This window comes from Narcine bancroftii, chromosome 10 (assembly GCF_036971445.1).
Source record: "Narcine bancroftii isolate sNarBan1 chromosome 10, sNarBan1.hap1, whole genome shotgun sequence".
Lineage (NCBI taxonomy): Eukaryota > Metazoa > Chordata > Chondrichthyes > Torpediniformes > Narcinidae > Narcine > Narcine bancroftii.
In genome coordinates, this window is record NC_091478.1 from 86,811,853 (window position 1) to 86,827,652 (window position 15,800).

General features: G+C 38.3%; 1 protein-coding gene across 3 annotated transcripts in view; it reads left to right on the plus strand.

Annotated features, from left to right (window-relative positions):
- Positions 1 to 14,550: 14,550 nt before the first annotated feature.
- The window catches only part of abcc12 (ATP-binding cassette, sub-family C (CFTR/MRP), member 12), an 80,024-nt gene continuing 78,774 nt past the window's right edge, over positions 14,551 to 15,800 (plus strand). For 2 of the 3 annotated variants that reach the window (XM_069901665.1, XM_069901664.1), the window contains exon 1: positions 14,552 to 14,715. The gene's annotated coding sequence lies outside the window, so the exon portion shown is untranslated. Of the gene's footprint in view, positions 14,716 to 15,800 lie in introns of all 3 variants that reach the window. The other variant, XM_069901662.1, reaches the window with a different exon arrangement.

A 15,800-nucleotide genomic window follows, 5' to 3' on the forward strand; every position in this document is an offset into this window, starting at 1 on the left:
TTACCCCCTTCTAATTCTAAGCGGACGTGTATGATGTGTGTGTAAATTTAAAAAAAGTTCTTTGGTTCACAGTTCTATCTCACTTCTCATTCTTCCAAGTTCTCTGGTTGCAGGCAATTCTTATACTGTGCACAGAATTTAACATGCATAAAGTTCACCAGGCTTGGTGCTCAAAAGATAAATGTTTACCACTCAGGAAGGTTCTTTGGAGGTTTGCAGAGAGAGATTTGTTGTTCTAGGATTTCCACAACTGAGGTACCACCATTAGTCACCTCAATGCCTTACTGATGAAACTTACTCCATCAAGGTTCTCCAGATGATAACCTCTTTCTTTCACGCTACTACAGAGTTCCTTTCTGTTCCACTTATTCCAAGAGAAACATCAGACAGATAGCACTTCCAGCCATCTGCTGGTCTAGAGCTTTTCTTCAGTTCCAACAAGCTTCCTGGCTTGCACTGTTCAGCTGCTTTCAGTGTCACACACACTAGCTGAGAGAGCTTGTTTCATCTTTCTCTCTCTCTCTCTCACTCTGTCTATCTCTCTCTCTCTCTACAACTGAGACTGCTAGAAAGCCCATGTGACTCTCTCATTTGCCACAAACCCCCACCTTCTTCAGCAAATCCTTCTGCTCCCATCTGTTGCTTTTGGTAAACAAAACCCAGCAGTGACCTTTCTGTGAGCACTAAAAATACTTGCGAACAGCTAGAGTGTCTCCATTCCAAAACAATAGTCTATTCATTTTATGACATCATTTCAATTAGCACCTACTTTTGAAATGTGCATAGCATTCTCCACAGTTTCATAAAGTCCACTGAATATGAATTCGTAAATATTTCAAATAAGATCTGTTTTAAAATGTGTGTATGTATGTAACCTACTCTAATTTTACCAAATAATCTTCTAAGTATATATTCCATTACAACTGTATCTTGTACGTACTCTGTAAATATGCACATTATGTAAACATAATAATGTTTTTTTTTAAAGGAGAAAGATGTGATATGTGTGAAAATAATAACTACATTCCCCAGCATGCAATGCATGCGATTGGCCAGAAACTGAAACTGGAAGTGATGTATATGACTGGAGTCATGAGCAATGTCAGTTATTGTTGGTTGAAGATAGTTGTAAGTTTTTGGACACAGTGGAAGCAACACAAGGAAAGTAAAGTTGGTTAACTGATAAACCCACGCAAAGTCCTTCTTCTTGAAAGAACAAGCATAGCAGTTTTCAAACTTTTTCTTTCCACTCACACACCACCTTAAGTAATACCTCTGTGATAGATGCTCTGTGATTAATAAGGGATTACTTAAAGTGGTATGTGAGTAGAAAAAAAGGTTTGAAAACCACTGTTTTAATCATACCTAATTGACTCATCATGTGCACAGTTTCATAGCGCCAAAGAAATGGGCCAATGACAATTTTTCTCAAGCAAAATATTTCAGTAACAATTGGGTTTAGAGCAATGATTCTCAACCTTTTATTTCTCACATACCACCTTAAGCAATCCCTTACCAATAACATTGCACCTATGTCATAGGGATTACTTAAAGTGATATGTGAGTGGAAAGAAAAAGTTTGAAAACAGGTGTCTTAGATGAAGAAATTAAAATCTATTTACAGACTTTTGCTCTTACCCCCATGGCTCCATTCTATTCTCTGCTCAAATATATATTCATTTTTCATTTAAAATATACTATCTCCACCAACCATTCACATCTGATAATGATTCTGTTTCTCATCTCTCATTAATATTGTTGGGCTTTAGTGATCATTTCTAAATTGATGATACCCGTAATGATATTTACTCCCGAACTTGGAGTAATAGGTCCAGAAATTCTAATGGATGGGTTGCCATGGAAACAAGCACAACCGAATGGGTGCTGCATGCTTTTCTGATTGAAAATGTTCCCCCTCAGAATAGGGTGCAAGCCCGCATTACGGGGCTGTTATTGCCTAATTTGTATTGTCAAGTCAGCTGCGGTGGGAGAGAGGGAATAAAAGATTGTGCTATGAATGGGGTCGAGAATTGACTCAGGAACAGCAGCAAAATGAGAATCGGGGCTGGTGATGAGGTAAGTGGCCAAGGGAGAGGTTGAGATTGATATTAGCAGTGATGTCAGAATTCACAGGGCAAGGTGCTAGAAGAGTGCTCTGCAAGTCAAATACATTAGGCTCAATTTTAGGCTTAATTTGAATAATATCTGTAACCTTTGTGCAACAAGCAGGTTAAGTGTGCACAAAGCTAATGGAAGCAATACATTATTCAGGAAATACTGCAATAAATGCACATTCAAAGTAAAAATATGAAAAATGTGCCCAAAATAGAAATTAAAGGAATTATGGATGAAATATTGTCACGTTTGCTTTTAATATCCAGAAATGTTTTGTTCAAAACGCAGGTCAATTGGGTGCAATTGGGTGTCTCAGGCTCATGGGCTGAATAGGCCTGTTACTGCATTGAATGTCTAATTTTTTTTTAATTAAAAATGTGAAGCTTCAGGCTCTATATAACAAAATTTGTTCAATTTTTAACCAGAGCAGAAAAAACTAAAATATGTAAGTTTATTTCCCCGCTATAGAGTAACTTTGTTTTCATGATGTGAAAAGTCAAAAAACCCCTCCAGATAGCAAATGCAAAAGTGGTTAGGCCAAATATGGTATATACTACCTGAAAATTTCCAGTGGGATCCTGAAAGTGGAGATGGAAAAAAAAACAGCCCCGTAGCAACAGCAAATCATTTGTATCAATGTTTAAACAACAAGAACCAACAAGGGAAGGCTTTTTAAGCATTAAAATAATGTGTAATTCTCACAAAAAAAGTGTCGGCCACTGCTGACCACTGAGGCCTCCCAACTACAGCCAATCCCTGACACTTAGGCACCATTGCTGCTGATCCCCAGGGAAGCTTCCCAGGCCGGTGAAACACTCACTGGCGAGTTGGTGGGCTCCTGTCTCCCCAGTCACTGGAGATCTCAAACCCAATGCCAGAGTCCCAACTCCAAATCCTTCCCTGATAGGCCTACCACACATGCACACTGGGGAAAGTTTGGAATTGATGTCGGGAAGCTTCGCTGTGCCGAGGAGGGAGAGAGGGAAGAGGAGAAGAGGAAATGTCACTGAACCCTAGATCTTGTTCCTGCCCGGAGGCTGCTCTCCTTGATGATGCTGGGACAAGGGATTCTTCTGACTGCTTGCAACTGGGAGACAGTGACATGAGTTTGTGAGGGAGAGTTGGAGAGAAAAGTAAATAGGGGAAGGTAAAGAAGAACTGGAACAAGAGAGGGAAGGAAGTTACCTGAAACAAGAGCAATTGTCTTTCTAATTTCATGTCAGGTGAATTTTTTTTCAACTTGTGAAGTCAGTTCAGCTCCCAAAAAACTTTGGATAAATGAGTATTTCTGATTTGTTTCGGATATCCTCATTTATCCAAAATATTTAAAAAAATTTTTGGATAAATGAGGATTTTGGAGAATCTGATTTCAGATAATTGGAGTTGTACTGTAGAATTAATCATTACCAATAGCCTGAGCAATTTGAACTCATTTTTACGAACTCCCAGAAACTATGCAAAAATTTCCAGACCAATGGACTTTATATGAGATTGATGCTGGAAAAAGGTAACTACAAAAACACAAAATTTACCTGAAATTTGTTCTATATAATTTAAGTTATCAAAATAAAAGTTTCACTAACTCCCAATCTTCCCAAGATTAATCTCATTGCAGTCTGCCGTGTGTTAGAAAGGTAATGCAATATTATGATCAACAAATACTCTCAGAGAATCTTACTGCAATATCTAAATTTAATTCACAAATTTAAATGAGAATTGATGAATTTGCAAATAACTTCATTTCTAGGCATTAAAAACTATGATTTACATATGGAATGAAAAAGCAATCTTAATGTTTGAATGACCTCAGGTTTTAATGTTTCAAGATTGCGCAATTGTTTGACCAATTTCTAACTAATCTGTTCTGACTATTTCATGCCACAGTTATAACCCTTGGCCTAATTGCACTGTACTGTAACTAATAAACTCAGTGAAACGTTGAGTCATGCATAATGTTGTGAATAAAAGAATTTGGAAGGTCAATGGCATCAAACGTTCTGAGTTCATTCGGTGAATGCGCAAGTTAAATAAACTTTGTTCAACTTTATACAAATTGGTGTAAATAATTTACTTGTGGCCTGATTGGGGTGATTTTCCAAGCACATTTGTAACAGTAAAATTTGCCTGTCACCAAGGTACACATGAAAAGTGTTAATAAGTTTTACATGTTTTTCTATTAATTTGGAGAGGACACAGTTGTGAATCTATGATTTTTCAGTAGCCTCTGAGCTGGCAGTGAAAGCCTTGGAAAGGACCTTGGGTTAAAGCTTCATTATAAAGAAAAATAATAAACTTTTTTGTGACCATTCAATCATTTTGTGTTAATTATGAATCAAGGTCAGTTCCATTTGTTTGGCTGGGGTTTCCTGTTCATACTACCTATTTTGAAGCAGTATTATAATCGACAAAGGTGGGGCAAAGTCTGTTATAGACAGTTTTCTCTGTTCAGGAAAACTACTTTAATGTTTATATCCCCATGGGTGTTGTTCATCTTTTATTTGGACCTCTGTCATTCAAATGGATCCCAGATTAATATAGCTTGGATGAGCTCCTTCAAAGCATGCAGGACTCATGTTACCATGCAGTATATCCAAATTAAATTAAAATATATATTTAAATCAAGGGGAATACCTTTTAGTATTGTGATATGAACCCAACATTGGGAGATGGCAGTTAAAGTTAATAATCCATTTCTTTGCTGATGGGTTAGGGGAGCACTTGTAAAATAAATTCTGCATGTCTTGAAGGAGCACATTTCATGGAACTATCATTGCTACAACACAGCTCAGAAGCACTGGATGCACCAATCTTTTCACTTAAATTTTATTCTTCATGATAACAATGCCTAGATTTTGGCGCTCATCCTCCAATTTGCTTCCCTTGTTTTTGTGCAGTCTGATGCCATTCATTTAAAGGTAAGTGCTGAAGTTCTGATGCTCTTTGCTGAAGACAGAAAGACAACAAGATAACAAAGTCAATTTCATAGTGAGACAAATTTTAACACAAATGTATAAGCAGTTCGTGAAAGTGACTGAGGTAATACAGTGTTCTCCTATTTCATCCATGCAGCTTAAGAACATAATAACTGGAAAAGATGCATGACTGGGTTATGAAGTCCCTCAGTCCTGCTCTGCCATTCAATATTATAGCAGATTCTTGCTTACTTTTTACCTGACACCCATTTCCCTTGCTTCTATTATTGTCAAAAAGCCGATTGATGTCAGCTCAAATAACCCTTAGCCCTCGGAGTGCAATTTGAATGTTCTTCAAATCGCCCAATAAAGGTAAAGGTAAAAAGATAACGGTTCCATTATTTATCATGTAATGCTACATTTAGAATGTAATATACATGAAATTCTTTAACTTTTATCTACACCAGGACCCACAGTACTTACAGGGACGCCGGGCACCTGCCACTTTGTCCAGCGCCTCTCACAGAAACCTACAGGACCTGGTGTTCCGAGGTGCTCTCCCCTCCCAGTACTGATCAGTCTTTTGCCTGTTTAAGTTCTGAAATCAGACAATCCCAGGCATATTCAGGGTATTAGGTGCAATTAAAGAAGTTATTCTTGTAATGACTGATCTTCAGTTATTTGTTGCAGCACGTCCATAAATATAGAAGATAAATCTTCATAATCTCAGGGAGTGGGCCACGCTCGGGTGAATGAAGCTCTCGGTGCTGCCACTGTCGAACATGCTCTTCATTACCTGCCCGTTGACTTGTACGTCCATCATAGAGCGCCCGAGGTCGTGAGGGATGTCCTTGGTCAGTGTGGTGGCAGCCAGGACCGTCTTGGAGTTGGAGTCATTGCTCTCCAGTTGTGTGTAGTGATTTATGGCGTCCAAGGCATGTGGAGCATCGGTATGGTGGCCTGGTCATCGCCCATGTTGACCACGTCATTCTTAATGTCATTCTTAACGTCATTCTTCGTGTCAGCCGCTGCCTATCCCAAGATGGCAGTGACACGTGGGGGCCTACTGCATGGCTGGCGTCCTTCCCCAGCCATGTTCTTTGCGCCGGGAAAGTGATGTCATCATGGCCGGCGGCAGTGATGTCATTACGTCAGCCGGAAGTGACGTCATGCCGTGAGCCAGAAGTGACATCGCTATCATTCTCGGCGAGGGAGGGTGCTGGTCTAGGTGCTCGGGGGACACGCTGCAACAGTCGCTGGCGGGGCCGGATGTTGCACCGTCGAAGTCGAGGAAGGCGGAAGTCGTAGCGGGCACAATGGCGCTGCCCGGCAAACGCATGTGGAGGGGTCCGCGGAGGAGGTGGGGAAGTCATAGAGGGCTGCTAAGCTGCCGGCTGGTTTTGAGAGGCATACTTTTGCAAAGTGGCCTTTCTTGCCACATCAGGAGCAATACTGGTTCCTAGATGGGCAGTTTTGGTGCGATCGTCGATCTGACCCACACCAGGACCCACAGTACTTACAGGGACGCCGGGCACCTGCCACAGCGACGTTCTCCTCCCCAGCTCAGTCCTGGGCTGCACCTGCAGTGTGAGAGGGCCAAGAGGAAGCCTGGGGGAACCTGGAATCAAAGACTTTGATGTGCAGGGCTGCTGCTTCCAGGGTTTGGACCACTTCCACAGTCTTGGTTAGCGCGTAGATATTGTCTTCCAGCAGCTTCTGCTGGATGGCCTTCAAGCATAGCCCTTAGATGAAGCCATCCCGGATCAGCTTCTCGACCTCCTCTGCACCTACCCTGGGTTCAGGCCAACTCTCGCAAGTGTCCCAGGTAAGACAGCCATCTTCCCGGGTTGCTGGCTTTAATCCACAAAGACTTCCACAGAGCCAGGCTGGCTGTAGCTGCAGTAACTCTGAGTTACTTAGTTCAACTCTCTTTGAATTTTATATGAATGAGATCCTTTTTCAAAAATTATCTTAGGTTCACTCAACTTCACATCTCTTTATTGTACAAACCCAACTTTCCAGGAACACATGAATCTACTCTAGATTCTTAACTAGAGAGTTTAAATAGTAGGTCAGGTGCTGAATGACTTCCTTACTTTTGTACACCACACATCTTATGCTGCAGATTGTGGCAGCTATCTGTATTTCTAATTGACTGCTGTACTTGCAATGTTTACCAATTTTTTATTGGTGCATCCAGATCTCTTTAATCCTACATTTACTAATTTACTAGTTTAAAAAAGGCATTCTTTTTTTAAACTTTATTTAAGATTTTATAACATGAATAACATATAGGATTATATTAAAAAAATTAAGAATAAAATAATAAAATTACAATATTATGTCAGTAATCTAAATAAACTATACCCTCCCCAATAATTATTACACATTAATAACCCAACTCAAATTAGTCCAACCCCCCTTTCCCCCCAAAATAAAGAGTGAAGAATTAATAAAGTTGATAATATATGTGAGAAAAAAAACCCACTTACAAAAAAAAACAAAAACATAACCATTTAAAATACTAATAAAAAGAAAAGTAATTAACACTAAGATATCAGACTTAAAAAACATATTTAAATCAAACTTAAATGCATATATTTAACAAACGGAGTTAAGATGAAACATATATTTAACTCAAACTTAATATAAAAAATTAGTAAAGTTAGTAACATTATCTATCAAAAATTCTTAAACAATAATCAATTCTTAAAAAAAATTGTAGCATGAAAAAAAATGAAAAAAAAACTTTCTCTATAGAGATAAACTTTAACCAAATATCAACTAACTTCACATCTATCATCATATTAGTCACATAAACCCACCATCTTAAAACAAAATTCAAACCTCATTAAGCATTGTACAATTCAATTTTAGTACTCTTCCACCATTTTTCCCTTTTACTCTTGAATAGTTATCCAATAAAAGCTCCAATACCACATTTAAATATCCCCAATCATTACGTTAAAATTCAGATATCCAAATAATAAAAACACATCTACAACGAAATCTATATCTTCAACAAATGGAGCATAAACCACAAACAAAATTCAAGCCTCATTAAGAATTGTACAATTCAATTTATAACTTTCATCATTATTCCCTTCGTTCTATAACTAAAATAACAAAATAATATACACCAGAATTACCACTCCTTTCACCTTAAAGTTAAAGAAAAAATAATAAAAAAAAACTTATCCATCCCATTCACATTTAAATTTCAGATATTCCTTATCTACTGAATAAACTTTACAAAAAACAACCACATCAATTTTTAGTTTTTTAAACAATCAAATACTTTCTTATGCTTTTTTTAATATTAAACAAAAAAAAACCCTTCACTCTTTAATCTAATAATACAAAAAAAAGGAAAAAAAACAGGTAGGAGGTTAAAAATACCCCCTCCCGTCTAAACCGCGCAATGCGGTAACTCCCAAAAAAAATGGGTGTGAGATAACTCACATGTAGCAGATGACTTTCAGGAAATAGTGCCTACTAGTTCTCTCCCCCAACTCTCACTTCATCTTAAACTAACATCATCATTATTTAATATCCCTTTTTTTAAAAAAAAAATTAGAAAAAAAAAAGGACAACTCTTCTTTTAATCAGCTTCAACTGCCGAGTCACCATTACAACCATTCCTTCTTGGAGCACGGCTCTTTTCTTCCATCTCTTGTCTCCTTAGAGATCGCGGCGGACTATGTCTCTGTTGAAACTGAGTAATTGGCAGCTCTTGAGCAAATGCTATAGCTTCCTTTGGAGAATCAAAGAACTTTGGTTGGCAACCATCTTGAAAAACCTTCAAAACAGCTGGATATCTAAAGGTTGCCTTGTAACCTTTCTTCCACAACAACTCTTTAGCAGGATTGAATTCCCATCGTTGGAACATAACTTCTTGACTCAAATCTGCATAGAAGAAAACTCGATTATTTTGAATCATCAAGGATGATTTTCTCTGTTGTGCATTTCTAATAGCCACTCGTAAAATTATTTCTCTGTCGTAATAATTCAAGCAACGAACCGCAACGAACCAAAACAGGTCTTCGACTTTGACCTGAAATAGGTCTTCTATGCAAGGCTCTGTGAGCACGTTCCAGTATTATACCTTCCGGGAAATGTTCTTGACCCAACACCTGCGGAATCCATTCAGTAAAAAATTTTCTTGGGTCTGGTCCCTCCATACCTTCCGGCAAACCAATAATCTTTATATTGTTCCGTCTGGATTGGTTTTCCAAATAATCAATCTTTTTCACCAAATTTTTATTTTGAGTTTGTAAGTCTTCGACCATTTTGGTCACATCAAAAACTTGATCCCGTATTTCATCTATATCTTCTTCACACGAATTAAATTTATCTCTCACTTCAAGCTTAAAAGCTCCAAACTCAGCCATCTGTTGAGAATGTATTTTCACCAAAGTATTAAACCTAGTACCAAGTTCAATCATAATCTTGGATAATCCCTGCATTGTATAAGATAATTTAGATTCAAGATTCACAAAAATCTTTTCAATTGGAAGAGATTTTGGCTTAACAGATTCCTGCTTCTTCTCCAAAGGATCTTCTATTCCTTCCTTCATTCTGGTTGCCTTCCTTGTAGTATGACTGCGTGTGGAAACCCCAGCCACAGTCTCTCCAGCAATGACTGGAGGATGCTGGCCGGGGTTTTCCCCAGTCTATAATGTATTAAGTTCTCCCAGTGCATCAAGTTGTATAGATTCTTGTATCTCAAGAGATGCAGTTTGCAGCGCCAACTCTACAGTTGACAAATGCCTTTGAGTAACTCTTTGTTCTAAAGGCTGTTTGGTGCCCTCTTTAGGGGGCTCTACCGATGTAACATAGAGCTCTACATCCGAACACTGTACCTCTCTCCTGGGATCCATTTCAGGCTGAGTCCCGGTGTCTTTGCTGTAGGTAGGCTCCAAAACTTGAACTTTTGGAAAATGTAGTTTTTTGATGATCTGTTGTCGTTTTTTTTTGCTCTTTTCCACCAATTGTACCATCATAAGTTAAATTAACAGCACTGAAATTATCTAAACTTTTAAAGAATTTTAACGGGCATTTCTAGATAAAACAATAAGATAGAGTCAGGAGAGGACTGGAAGGCACGTCTGATCCTTACGCCATCTTGCCAAGCCCCCCCCTAAAAAAGGCATTCTGATAATCTATCTTTGCAACTACAGTTGTACGTGAAAATCTTTTTAAAAATGTGAATATTGGAAATGTGAAGCAAAAACAGAAAACGCTGGAAACATTCAGCAGGTCAGGTGAGAAAAAGAAACAGCTTTTCAGGTTGAAGGGACTTAAGTTTGAGTTTATTTGTCACATTATACCTAGTATATTTCTAATATTTATGCAGTGTGGCGATACGACCACCAGCCCTACTGCAGGGAACGATCTCTGTACCTGCAGGAAGATCACCTAAGGTCAATCAGCCGACCTGAATATAAACCTGAGCCGGCCCCTCCTGAGACAGTCACATGGGGAACCACCAAGTCTGAACTGGTGTTCAGACTTTCACTGGAATAAACCCTGTTGTACGTATGGTGATATGTAATTACACCACTAGGTCACCAGTCCAGAGCTACAGTCTATCTTTCCAGGTTTGTCTTCCAGAGAGACAAGACCTCTTAGTGTACATATTAATTTATTAAAGCTGTCCTATACTCGCACTGATGGTGTGGTTATTGTCAGTACAGTACAGTCTTTTCTGAGTTTGTGCTTCCTTACTGCTACTTTAATGCACCACATGCAGGTGTATAAAGAACACAATTGCAGAGTTGAGAGTTACGTTTAAAAAAAAAGACTAATTAGTACCAAGCCCGGGCAGTATTGTTGTGAGGGACTGTTCTGATCATGTACTAGTCCTGAGATGGAACTGATACCTTCCCCACTTGAGTACATTGTCGAGTTTTTGTCACCCAGCCATGGGAAAGCTACCATCAGAAAGGATGCAGAAAGGACTCATGAGAATGTCAGGGACTAGGGGACTTAAGTTATAAGGAAAGATTGGATAGGTTGGGGCTTTTCTCCCTTTAGCATAGGATGCTATACCCTAACAGAGGTTTATAAAATCAGGAAAGGTTTAGAGAAGGTAAACAATTTAAGCTTTTTTTTTGCCGAATAGTCATTTCTAGGAGTGCATCAATTTAATGTGATGGGAAAGATTTAAAAGGGCTCCGAGGGGCACCTCCTTAACACAAGAGGGTGGCAGGTATATGGAATAAGCTGTCAGAGGAAGGGGTAGAAGTGGGGAAAATTGTAATGTCACAAACTAATAAACCTTATTAGTACAAACAAAGGAACAGCAATGTAAAATTCACCAGATAATGGTAAATTAAAAACAATAATTTTATTAAACTATCAATAACATAACATTTCTTACTTATCTCTAAACTTAACTCTAAATTTAACCCCACTATGTGCAAATGTAAATGTATGTGTGTTGAAGTCCAAAACTATTTCAGTTTAAACTTGAGTCTGAAAAGTTCCTTTTAAAGTCCAGTTTCAAACTTCTTGTTGAACTTCAGGATCTTTTTAGTGTGGTTCAGAAGTAATTATAAATGCTGATTATAAAGCAAGAGTAAAGCACCCAATTTCTTTCAAACTCACACGTCTTTTAATGAGTTGTCTTTCAGAGATATATTCTTCTCACAAGTTTTCCCCTATCTTGTTAGGTTTGTGGATCTGTAATCTTACTTAAAATAGGAGTGACCATGTTCTGGCACATGACGCTGCCTCTCTATTCTTAAAAGAGCAGTCAGAAGTGGTCTTACTTATTTAAAAGCCGCTTATGTTGTGTATCTCCTGTAATAAGGACAATACAATACAGAACAGCATCTCCCTCTTTTTCTAGAGATTTCTAGAGATTACTGCCCTTATCCTGTTTTCCCAGGATGTCAAGTGTTTCTTCAGTCTCTTTAGTCTTCAGTCTTCTGATTGAAAATGTCCCTTTGCCTTCAGTATATAGTTATCTGACATCATGTGACATGACATCACCACAGCTTTAGTTTCATTTCAGCAAAACCTCTTGTTTTTTTTTCCAAACCACATACATCCATAACAACATCTGACCTCATTTCAAGAGGCTTAAATGGTTTGGTTCCAGAAAATCTAGCTCAGGGGTCATCCACAGATACTTGAAGTTTTGAAACAGCTGCTAGAATAATGCTGATTATACATAAAAATGCTTTTAAGAAACACACCTGGTACTTGAGTTTCAATTAAGAACATTTCTTCAGTTTTTAGGCATTGTTTTACTCCAGATGTATCAATTCCAACTGAACTACTTCTCTTATTGCAATGTGTTACGAGCCCAGAGGACCCCAAAACCCAGCAGCAATAGATATTCTCCAAGACAAATGGTTACTTAAACAAAAGTTCCTTTTAATTATCTTTAAACATGAAAACAGGATCAAACTCTAACTTACTACTATTAACTTACTTAACCTAACTTAACCCCCTTCTAATTCTAAGTGCACAGTCCAATCTCACTTCTCATCCCTCAAAGTTCACTGGTTGCAGGCAATTCTTATACTGTGCACAGGATTTAACATTTATGAAGTTCACCAGGCTTTCGTGCTTGAAAGGTAAATGGTTACTGCTCAGGAAAGTTCTTGTCAGTTTTCAGAGAGAGATTTGTTGTTCAATGGATACAAACTGATTCTTTCTAATCAGCCATGTCAGTGTCTTGCCAAAGAAATTTGCCCCATCAGGGTTTTCCAGATGATAACCGCTTTCTTTCAGGTCACCCCAGAGCTCCTTTTTGTTTCTCTTATTTCAAGTGAAACATTAGGCAGCCAGTCCTCTCCTATTGTATGGACCACAAGGGCTTTGACCAGCCTGAACTAAGCACTCACATCTTCCAAATGGGGTTTTTCCTGTTCCAGTCCCAGCTGCTGCTTGAACTGTATTCTCTCTCTCTCTCTCTCTCTCTCTCTCTCTCTGTGCTTGCAAAACCACACAACCCTCTTAGAACAGCAAACTGCACTCAGACAGCCAGTGGCTCTGAACCTAATCATCTGAGTTCTTTCATTTATTGTTTTTCAAACAGCAATCCATCAGTGAAGTCTCTATAGTGGGGTGGCCAAACCACGGCTCGTGAGCCACATGCGGGTCTTTGACATGTAATTTGCGGCTGACGGGGAGGGTAGCTGTCACCAGCGGTGAGGGTAGGTGTTTGCAGCCTGCCCCCTACTCGGCACCTGACAACTGCTAGCCGCTTTCAGGCTGCTGCTTTCAGGTGCCTAGGGGGAGCGCTCGAAAGCGGATAATATACCATCCCGAGGTGGGTTGAGTAAGTACACCTCGGGGATGGGTTCTCCGCTTTCAGGTGACTTCCAGACAGTTGCATTTGGGTATTTTAGGGTATTATGGCCACCTGAAGGGGGCTAGCGATAGTGTTAGTGGGTGTGGCTTGTGATCGCCTGATTGCTATGGCTCTCAAACATCTGAAATTTATGGTATGCAAATGTTAAGCAAGTTTGGCCCTCCCCAAAGCTTTTGCAAAGGCACACAAAACCAGCCTGTCTAGTTTGAGCAGAGATCCAGAATTTTAAATGAGATCTGTTCTGAAATGTTTGCATGTGACCTACATTAAAACCAATCCCCAATGTATCCTTTAAAACATATCTATATACAATATAAAACACAACATAATCTGTCACAAATGTTGTTTCTTGAAATGTGTTATGGCCTGTGTGTGACCCTTTATCCAGCCCACAATTCCCTCAGTAGAAATACATTGAAGTCTTATAACTTAATTTACTAAGAAATACATTTATAACTAAAATTTTTAATTTTAAAGATTAACACAAATCATTACAGACATTTTGAAAAGATTCAGAGTGACATTGACTGGATGCTGATAAATAGGTGGAGGGACCAGTTTTCACGCTATAGAACTCTACCACTGAGTCTAAGTACACCCTTTGGTCCACTGAGTTCATACTCATTTCAACTAATCCCACAAGTCCCATTTTATTTTTCACATTCCCATCAATCCTTTTATAGCCCCCCCCCCTGCCATCACCCACCTAATAAATGGGGGCAATTTACAGTAGCCAATTAATCTGCCAAGATGCGCCTCTTTGGGAAGTGAAAGGAAACCAGAGCACTCGGGAGAAATCTCACAGGGCATATATCATGAAGGCAATGGAGTAGGTTATGTTGCAGAGCTTGTAGAACAGGCTTCCCCCTCATGATTCTAAGTACAGCTCTGATGTTAGTGATCAGTAATCAGAACTTTTAGGATATTCTCTCTCTCTCTCTCTCTCTCTCTCTCTCTCTCTCTCAGCTCCTTTGAATTTTCTTTTGTTGCTTTAATACTGCAGAATGTTGCAAATCTTTTGAAATCCTGCTGTGTAAAGTATTCCTACTTAGACAGACGTGAGCAGTGAGATATTTCGCAAAAATGAATCAATTTTTACTCATGAGAATACTCGTTTAAATCCTAGATGGTGAATCTTTGTTTTTGTGAACTTCATACCTTTGTACAGAATAGTAATCGATCAAGTGAACTTTGAAATAGTGAGGTTGAAAATGAGGCTCCAAACAGAAAGATGACTTGATTGTCATTTAAATAGAAATCCCTCAAGCAGTAAAAGGACTGATTATTTTGGAGGTGGTTTGAATGCAGCGTAAGGATCTGAAGGGAATTAAAGCTCTACTCTGAGTAAATCAAGCTGAGGTGGTGAGTCTGACAAACTCTTTACGTAATTTTGATTGTTATCAGAATAATAAGCTTAAACCTCAAATGACTATTATTTGGAAGAAAAACATATTGAATGAAATTGAACATCAAAAATTAAATTAAATTCTTTGTATGAAAAAAACTCGCATAGAGTATATGAATGCAGATGTGAATGACTTCATAGAGGATTAATTAAATAACAAAATACATTTAGAGTATTTGCACACTGCTAATTTTTCACTGGCAAATTGACCATTTATTTATATACTGTACATTGGCCTCTTTTTTTTCTCGAAAATTTGATTTACAAGTTTTGCAAAATACTTGCATACAAAATAATCTAACAAAAAAGAGCTAAATCCCTACTACCCCCACCTCCCACCCAGCCCACCCCTCCCCCCACCGTCGGAGCTGAAAAACAAGTATGTCGGTTATTTATTATTTGCTGCTTGGTGTGCCAACCCTTTACATCACAATAAAAAAACATTTACTTTATATCCAGACCCACACATTTCATATACAAGGTCCACATTTTAACAAAGGAAGGATAATTATTTTGCAAATTATAAGTTATCTTCTCTAAATAAATACACGATTGTAACTCATTATGCCTTCATTGTATATTCAGTTCAACATCATTCTTCCAAGTAACTGCTATACATTTTCTAGCTACTGCCAACCCTAATCGTATAAATGCAATTTGAGATTTGTCCATTCGCAAACCCTTCGTTAATGTCAATACATTATATAAATCATTAAACACACTTATGGATCAAGTTGCAGATCTATCTTAAATAAATCCTCTAAAGACTTAATAATTTTTTCCCAAAAAGATTTAACTTTTGTACATGCCCATTCTGAATTTAAGAAAGTTCCCGTCTGTTCTCCACATTGAAAACCCAAATCCGAAGAACTGAAACCATATTTTTTTCAACTTCTCGGGAGTTAAATACAACTGAAGTAAAAAATTATAATTAACCAAACTATATCTCCCATTAATTAATTTTGTAACACTTTAAACACACATATTCGACCATACCTCTGAAGATAATGCAATAGATAAATCTTTCTCCCATTTATCCTTT